The 9,410-nt window shown below is 36.4% G+C and overlaps 1 protein-coding gene across 2 annotated transcripts in view; it reads left to right on the top strand.

Moving 5' to 3' along the window:
• Positions 1-9,410, top strand: part of Sh3d19 (SH3 domain containing 19) — a 189,257-nt gene that overhangs the window by 40,470 nt on the left and 139,377 nt on the right. The gene's annotated exons all lie outside the window — the stretch shown is intronic.

The raw sequence follows: 9,410 nt of genomic DNA, 5'->3' as shown, positions 1-9,410 counted from the left end.
CAACAACTAAAATAAATAAATAAATGAATAAATAAATCTAGCCATTTTGGTTAGGATAATTCAGTTATAGATAACAGGTCAAGCAGGGATTTGTTTTGTTTTGTTTTTGGTACTGGAAGTCTAACTCAGGACCTTGCGCTTGCCAGTCAGGAATTTGTGCCATTGAGCTATATCCCCAGCCCTAGGAAAGGATTATTTTAAAGATAGTATTTTAGGCTAATTACATCTTCCCAAAAGTTCATGGGGAGACTTAATTTGAGATCCTAATCCCTTGTGTACAGAATGTGACCATATTTGGAGATAATGGTTTTTAAGTTAATAATTAGGTTAAAATGAAATCAGTAAAGTGGGCCTGGACTGATGTTCTTATAAGAAGAGGACATTTTGGGGGCTGTGGATTTAGCTCAGTGGCATAAGCACCTGCCTTGCAAGCAGGCGGTCATGAGTTCGATCCCCGGTACCGATAAAAATGAAAAAGACAAAAAAAAAAAAAAAAAAGGACATTTGATACAATTCATGTATGTGGAAAAAAATAGCTATCTACAAGTCAAGTAGGCCTGGAGTAAATCCTTTTTTTTTTTAAAGTTCCTTTATTAGTACATTTCTGGGTATATATAATGATCACATTCATCATAGGGAATTTGTACCTGTGCATGACACAACTTGATTCTTCTATTTTTTTCCTACTCTGCTACTGTTCCTTCAACCCCCTTCATTTTCTTACTTTCAAAAGCTTTGTTTCCATTTTTCCTTCTTTTCTCATTTTTTTCCTTCTGAGTTCCCTTCCCATTTGAACATTTTCTTTGTATTTCACAATATCTATAGTAAATTTTGGTCCTTATTTATACTTTTGATTTCTTATACCAGAAAAACAATGCAGTATTTACACGTGTGTCCAGTTTATTTCACTTGAGTATGGTCTCAAGGTGCATCTATTTAACTAGAAAAATCTCATGTTTATCCTTCTTTATGGCACAGTAATACTTTACTGTATAGAAAAACCACTTCTTTAGCCATTCACCAAATGATAGTCATTTGGGCTCTTTCCAACAGCTGTGACAAACTGTCCATGCTATAAACATGGGTATGTGTGTATCACCGGACGATTGTGTTTTCATTTCTCTTGGGAGGATACTAAGAAGAGTAAAAGCTGGGTCAAATGGAACCTGTAGCCCTGTTTTTTTTTTTTTTTTTTTTTTTTTTTTTTTTTGGTGTTGGGAATTGAACTCGCAACCTTGTGCTTGCCAGGCAGGTGCTCATGCCACTGAGCTAAATCCCTGGGCAGTGCCCCTGGTTTTTTGTAGAATCTCCACTCTGATTTCTGCAGTGGTTGCACCAGTCTAACTGCCACCAACAGTGGAAAAGGGTTCTTTTTCCCCCAGAGTCCCTGAAAAATTTGTTATTGGTTGATTTCTTGATAATAGCCATTCTTTCTGGAGATGAAATATCAGTATTGTCTTAATTTGCATTTCTTGAATGACTAGTGACAATGATGAACTTTTTTTTATATTGTCCTTTCTACTACTTTCTCTGGGAAGTATCTGTTCATTACAGATACTCATTTGTTTTTTCTGTTCAATCTTAAAAATTTTATTTAAAGAGAAAAAAAAAAAGCAAAACAGAAAAAAGCAGTACAGAATTCCAAAAAAAAAAAAAAAGCCACTAAGAAATCACTAGTTGATAAATTACATACTGTCATCTTAGAAATAGTTGTTCAAGTTACAAAATTAGAGCATACAAAGTGGACATTCAAACAGTGAGACTGCAAACAGTTCTGCTCAGTGATCCAACAAAAACTTAGTAATATGGTTATCTACCTTACACACTTAAACATACATGCAGTGATATCCTTTAGAGCACTTTCTTTTCCTCTCTCTTTTATAACAGCAAGTGCACATTTTGGGTATTATTACTCCTACAGTTCTTACTATTTTTTACACTAGAGACACAATGTGATATTTATAAATAATGATTCTTATTTCATTTATGAGGATAGTCACAAGTTGCCTCCATTTCAATATGATGACCTCAAAACCATCCTTTTTTATAGTTGACTAATATTCCATTGTTTAAAAATACCACTTCTTTTTCATCCACTCTGTGGTTGATGGGCATTTTGATTGTTTCCAAGATTTAGCTATTATAGATTGTGCTGCTATGAACATGGGTGCACATATATCACTGTGACGTGACCTTTTCACTTTTTCTGGGAAAATGCCCAGGAGGGGAATAGCTGGATTGAATGGAACTTCCAATCCTAGTTTTCTGAGAAATCTCCATAGTGATTTCCATAGTGTCTGCACCAGTCTACACTCTCACCAACAATGGAGCCGTGTTCCTTTTTCCCCCAGATACCCATTTTTTGATTGGGTCTTTAAATTTTGGTGGGGTGTGATTTATTTTGAATTTTATTCTAGATATTAATCATTTATCTAAGGAACAGCTGGCATAGATACTGTGGATTGTCTCTTCACTCTGTTGGTGGTTTCTGTTTCTTTGCAAAAGTTTTTTTTTTTTTTTTTTTTTTAATGAGATCCCAGTTGTTGATTCTTTGTGACAGTTCCCATGTGACTGGGGTTTTGTTTGTAAAGTCTTTGCCTACACAGATGTCTTCAAGAATTCTGTCTATTCTGTGTGTCCTATCAGATTTAGTATTTCTGTTTGAATATTTAGATCTTTGATACATTTCTGTATTAGGTTAGTGCATGGTGAAAGATGTAAGTGTCATTTTAATCTTTGGCATGTAGAAAGCCCATTTTTCCAGCATTATTTATTATTTTTCTCCCATTATTTTTCTCCCAGGGAAGGTGTTTGACACCTTTGTCAAAGATAAAGTGGCCCAGTATGTCTGGAGTTGTTTCTGCATCTTTTAGTCTTTGTCACGGATCCTCAGGTCTGTTTCTTTTTTCCTTTCTCTTTCTCTCTTTTTTTTTTTTTTTTTTTTGCCAGTACCATGCTGTGTGTGTGTGTGTGTGTGTGTGTGTGTGTGTGTGTGTGTGTGTGTTGAACCATGTTGTTTTTATCACAGTGGCTTCGCAGTATAATTTCAAGTCATGCCCCCTGCCTTGCCTTCATTACCCAGAATCGCTCTTGCTATTCTAGATCTCTTTTGGCTCTAAATCAATTTTAGGATTTTTTTCCTCTTAATTCTGTGAGATATGCTTTTGGAATTTTGATTGGGAATGCCTTAAATCTGTATAGCAATTTTGGGAGGATGGCCATTTTTGCTCTATTGGTTCTTCCTACCCAAGGACAAGGGCTATTTTTCCCTTTTCTAATACCCTTCCTTTTTCAGAGTACTGGTAGCTTTCAAGTTAAGATCTTTTTACTTCCTTCTTTAGATTGATTTCTAGGTATTTCATTTTTTGGATGCTATTGTGGAAGAGGTTGTTTCCTCAGTGTTAAATGCAAATTTAACATTGTAAAGGAAACAAGCAAAGATCCATCTCCACACAGGGTGCTAATCTCATTGACCTAGAGGAAGCAGGATTTTCACATTCCAAAACCAGCCCAGAGCCTAGGATAGATACTATGTGAATGTGCTAGTTGTGGTCCTCAACACAGGAAAGACTGATTTCTAAGTGTTGACTTTGTATCCAGCTATGCTACTGAATTTGGTTATTAAATCTAGAAGTCGTTTGGTGGAATTTTTGGGGTCTTCTATGCAAAGTAACATGTCATCTGCAAATAATGATAGTTAAACTTCTTCCTTTCCTATCCTTATTCGTTTATTTCTCTTGTGCTTGTCTAATTGCTCTGGCTAATGTTTCTGGAACTATATTGAATAAAGTGGTGCCCATGGACACCCTTGTCTTATTCCTGATTTTACAGGGAAAACTTTCAGTTTTTGTCCATTTAGTATAATGATGGTTGTTGGTTTATCACATTGAGATAAAGACCATCTATTTCAATTTTTTATTACAATATTCTGTAGGGTTTTATCTTGAGTGGTTATTGGACTTTGTCAAAAGCTTTTTCTGCATCTGTTTAGATGATCATATGGTTTTTGTCCTCAGCTCTGTTAATATGGTGTATTACATTTATCGATTTGTGTATGTTGAACCATCCCTGCATCCCTGGGATGAATCTTGCTTGATCATGGTGTATAATCTTTTTGATGATGTGCTGTGTTCTGCATTCTGTTTGTCATTATCTGAGGATTTTTGTATCTTATGTTCATGAGGGAGATTGGCCTATAGTTCTCTTTTATGGTTGGATCCTTCTCCGGTTTTGGTATCAGAATAATGCTTGCTTCCAGGAATAAATTTGGGAGTATTACTTTCCTTTCAGTTTCATAAAAGAGTTTGAGAAGTAGGGGTATTATGTCTATGTCTTCTCTAAATGTCTTACAGAGATCAGCAGTGAATCTGTTAGGGGCTGGGATTTTTTTTTTTTTTGTCTGTAGGTTTTTAATTACATCTTTAATTTCATTGATGTTGAGTTGTAGGAGAGTTTTTGTATCTTCTTGATTCAGCTTTGGTAAATTATGTATCTAGGAATCTGTCTATTAGGTTCTCAAATTAGGTATTAAAGACCTTCTGGATTTCTGTAGGATTTATTATGGTTTCATCCTTTTTATTTCAAATTACATGGATTTGAGTATTTTCTTTCCTTTTTTGATAAGATTGGTTAAGGGTTTGTTAGTTTAATCTTTCAAAGAACCAAGTTTTCCATTTATTTGGGGTTTTTTTCCTATTGTTTTCTTAGTCTCCTTTGCATTGATTTCTGCTCTGACCCTAATAATTTTTTTCCTTATTATGAGGGAAAAAAATTGGGTTTCATTTGCCTTTTATTTTTTCTTCAGGCTTTAGATTCAACATTCAGTTGTTTATTTGACCTGACACTATTTTCCTGTGTAGGTATTTACTACTATAAATTACCCTTTTAAGAACACTTTCATTGTGTCCTATAAGTTGTGGTGTGTTGTACTGTCATTATCATTGAATGTAGAAACTAATTTCTTTAGTTTCATCTGTGACCTGTTGGTCACACTGAAGATGTTACGTAATTTCCACGTGTTTATGAAGTTCTTGTGGTTTCTTTCTTTTGCTGCTGATTTCCATTTCATTGCACTATGGTCTGATAATATGCTTGAGATAAGTTCAGTTCCTTTACATTTATTTAAGCATGTTTTGTGAGCTAGTATGGGGTCTCTTGGAGAATGTCCCATGTACCGCTGAGAAGAATATGTATTCTGATATTGGTAGAACACTCTGTAGACATTTACCAAGTCTATTGGTTCAAAAAGTTTGGTTCAATACTAATATTTCTTTGTTGGTTTTTTATCTAATTGATCTATTTATGACAGTGGGATATTGAGATCCCTGATTAGAATTGTATTAGAGCTTATTTGATTTTTCATATCCATTAATGGTTGTTTAAGTTGGGTGCACTGGTATTTGGTGAATTTGTATTTATTGCTATTTTTTTCTCTTGGATTGTTCACTTTGTAAGTGTGTAGTGACCATCTCTGTCTCTCTTAATCAATCTTGGCTTGATACTCACTTTGTCTGCAAATAGAATAGCTACCCCAGGTCTTTTCTGGGTTTCTGTCGCATGGAGTTTTTTTTCCCCATCCTTTGCCTTTCAGTATGTGAATTTTTTAAAAAGTTAAATGTGTTTATTTTTTTTCTTGGTTCTGGAGATGGAACTCATGACCTTGCACCTGCCAGGCAAGCACTGTGCTGCTGAGCTATATCCCTGGCCCTAAATGTGTTTCTTTTATGTAGCATATTGTTGGATCTTGCTTCTTGATCCATTCTGTCAATTTGTTTCTTTTGGTTGGTGAATTAAGACCTTTAATGTAGATGGTTATAACTGATATATATTGACATGTCCTTGTCGTGTTATTTTCCTGTTGTTGGCTCCCTTTATTTCACCCTCCATTTAATTGTTTGCATTGCCCAGTGGATTCATTCTGTTGGAGTTCATAGAATTGAAATCCTTGTTATCTTTTTCTAGAATGTCCTTCAGGACATTTTGGAGTTTTGGTTTGTTGGTCATAAATTTCATCAGATGTTGTCATGGAAGTATCATATTTCTCCAATTTTGAAAGATAGTTTTGTAGGTACATCAATCTGAGTTAAAAGTTGCTTTCCTTTGAACTTGGAGTAATTAACTCCAGGCTCTCCTTGATTTGAAGGTTTGTGTTGAGAAGTCTGCTGTGATCCTGATGAGATTTCCTTTATAGGTAATTTGTTTCTTTTCTCTCTAACAGCTTTTAATATTCTGAGTTTGTGTTGAATTTCTGGAATCTTGACTATAACATGCCTTGGTGTAGTTTTTTTTGTAATTGCTAATGGAGTTCTGTGTGCCTCATTTACCTGTATATCAAATTCTTTTTCCCAATGGGGAAGTTTTTCTGCCATGATGTCTGTCAATAGGTTTTTTATTTCATTTGCACTATCTCTTGGTTTTTTCATTGACTCTGATCAAACGTACGTTATTCTTCCTTGCATCATCCAGCGGCTACTGGATTTGTTTCTGATGGTCCCTTGCTGTTTTTAAGAAATATTTCTTTTCATGATCGCTAGCCACAATATTGTTTTCTGTGTCTGAGACTCTGTTCTCACTTTGGCTCATTTAACCGCATATACTTTCAGTGGAGTTTTTAATCTCTCAGATATCTGTCTGAATCTGTTTTTTGGATTCCATTTCTTTCCTATGTTGGGCATTTATAGCTTCCATCATTTTCCTAAGCTCCTGTAGTGTGTGTGTGTGTGTGTGTGTGTGTGTGTGTGTGTGTGTGTGTGTGTGTGTGTTTTAAAATCTGTATCTGCTTTAGAGTCATTAAGCATATGTTTTCATTATGGTCACTTTCTCTAGTTATATGAGAAATCATGTCTGATTTGATTTTTTTTCTATAGCCTCTTTCATCTGCTTAGTTACTTCTGCTGTTACCACTTTAGAGAATCCAGGCTGGTGACTTTGGTATTATTCATCTCATTGCCCCCTGGGTTTGCCTTTGGAGAACTGGATATCTGGGGTTGCATCTTGTTTAAGTTTAAATGTCTTTTTATTCTCTCTCTCTCTCTCTCTCTCTCTCTCTCTCTCTGTATGTGTATTTTTCTAGCTTACTTGTTGGGTTGATGCTTGAAATTGCATATGGTGAGTAGTTTTATTACTTGTATTTAGAACCTTTAGGAAATGACTGCTTCTCAGAGATGTCTGCCTTTTACATTGGCTTTTGGGTTTTGAGTCTGTTGCAAAATCCTACCTCTACACGCAACATCCTAAGTTTGATTCCCAGTACCAGGAAAAAAAAATCTTACCTCTTTCGTTTATTGAGGATGAGAAGTGTTGTCTACTTGGTGCAGCCCCTGGTTGTTTGGCACTGGTGTGTAGTATTTTGTATGGCCTCTAGGGAGTCTCAATCTTGATATACCAGGGGAACAACTGGTTAGAACAATTATGTCACTTTGAATAAAGTAACTAGTATCAAACACAGCCCAGAAAATGATAAACTGATATAGCTATTAATTTTGTCATCTTTAAATGTGTGAACTAAATTTGTGTTTATGTAACAGGATCTAAAACAAACTATAAAATTGTATGCCATAGATAAGCCCTCAATCTGGCAGTTTTGCCCTCAGGGGAGAAAATGTAAAAGGGGTTAGAGGGAAAAAGAAATAGAACAAAAGGAAGAGATTAGAAGCAAGGCTGGGGGACAAAGGAGGATCACCTTGGGAAACTGGTGCAGAAAATAGGAAGGGAAGAGGAAAGAAGTAAAAAGAGCAACAAGAACAGAACAAATCAACAAAACCAGAAACCCTGTTTACCTTCATGTAAAAACAATAAACAATAAAGAAAAAAGAAAACTAGAGAAAAAGAATATTGGGAAAAAAAGAAAAGAAAAAAATGTCCAATTCAAGGTATAACTGTGCTGCTGCTGGTATGAGGTGTGGGCATGGAGTAGAGATCCACCTTGATCCATCCCAGCAAGCCAGCAGCAGCTCCACAACAGGATAGAGAATGTTCCCAGCAAACCCACACCTCTATTTCCATTGATGTGCAGGTGGCCTCAGGCTGCCAAGGTGGAACAGACCCATCCAGCCTGCTGCAGTCCCCACGCCCACTGGGGGCCACTAGGTGGACGTAGCTGCTCTTAAAGTCCCAAGCTTAGTTTGGGTCTTTCCAAGATGGTTCCTGACCAATTGCCCTCTCTTGCATGGCCAAGGGGACAACTCACTGGCTACAGCAATCCACTGCTGCTGGCTGTGTCTGCACTTCTCTGTAGTGGCCACTGAGGTCCCAGCAGTCAGCATCCATCTGCAGTTTCAAGCCGCCTCTTCCATGGAGTGAGTCCAGGCTCAGAGAGAAAGTGCTGCCTGCCTCGTCCTCCTCCTTTGTGTAAATTTCTCTCTTCGGCTTTCTCCCTGGGCTTCAGTTCTCACTTCAGATCCTTCCTGGGTCCAGGGACTCACTGCCTTCCTTTTTCTCTTCCTCATGTTGCAATATTTCAATGTTTTGATACCTTGAGTATCAAAGTAAAAATTCTCCAAGTTTTGAAATCTCTGAGAGGCTCTTTCTTTGCTGCTCACAACTCTGCCATCTTTCTGGAAGTCCTGTTTGTTTGTTTGTGAGAAAGTCTCATTGTGTAGTTCAGGCTGCAATTGAATTTGCTTTTGTAGCCTAGATTATCCTTGTAACTATTCCCCTGCCTTGGCCTCCCAAGTGTGCACTACCATGCCTGGCAAATCATCTTTCATGGTCCCCTAAGAATGAATCAGCCTCATTGCTACCTTGAATTTGGATTTACAGCCTAGAAACTGTGAGAAATGTTAAGCTCCTACTCACTGGTATTTGTTACAGTGTCTATGGAAAACTAATACAGATATCCACAGAACAGTAAGAGAAAAGTAACAAGTATATAGAGAAAAATTCTAGGACAGATGTAGAGACTAGGGTTCAAAGGGAGATTTGCATTCATAATAGGTTGAGAGCGTGTAGCAGTTTGTGGCTCATTCTTGGTTTCTATCATTTAGTATAATTTTGCTATTAATAGTGACTGTCTTAGTGCTTTTCACCTTAGTTTTTTTCTGAAAGTAATATTACTATTTGCAGTTTTCTTCTCATTTCATTGAAAAAATTAATGTAATTTATTAGTACTGATTAATTTTAGAAATACGAAGTTTCAGTGTATGTGTTTGATTATATTCATCCTCCCTGTTAACTTCTTGTGCACTTCCCTCCTATCCTCCCATTCCCTTCCTCTTGTCTAGTAATAGTCACCCTTCTACTTTCATGTCATCTGTCTTAAATTGCACACATTAGGGAGAATGTGTGATAGCTGTCATTCTGAGTCTAACTTATTTCTGTTACCATAATCTCCAGTTTCATCTATTTTCCTGTAAATGATAAAACTTTGTTCTTCTTTGTGACTGGATAGTGTCCCTATATATGATGTGTCA

The sequence above is a fragment of the Cavia porcellus genome, unplaced genomic scaffold (assembly GCF_034190915.1).
Source record: "Cavia porcellus strain 051 isolate PalLab524CR breed Dunkin Hartley unplaced genomic scaffold, mCavPor4.1 scaffold_14, whole genome shotgun sequence".
Lineage (NCBI taxonomy): Eukaryota > Metazoa > Chordata > Mammalia > Rodentia > Caviidae > Cavia > Cavia porcellus.
The sequence above is the reverse complement of the archived record's forward strand: the minus strand, read 5'-3'. Positions and strand labels throughout refer to the sequence as shown.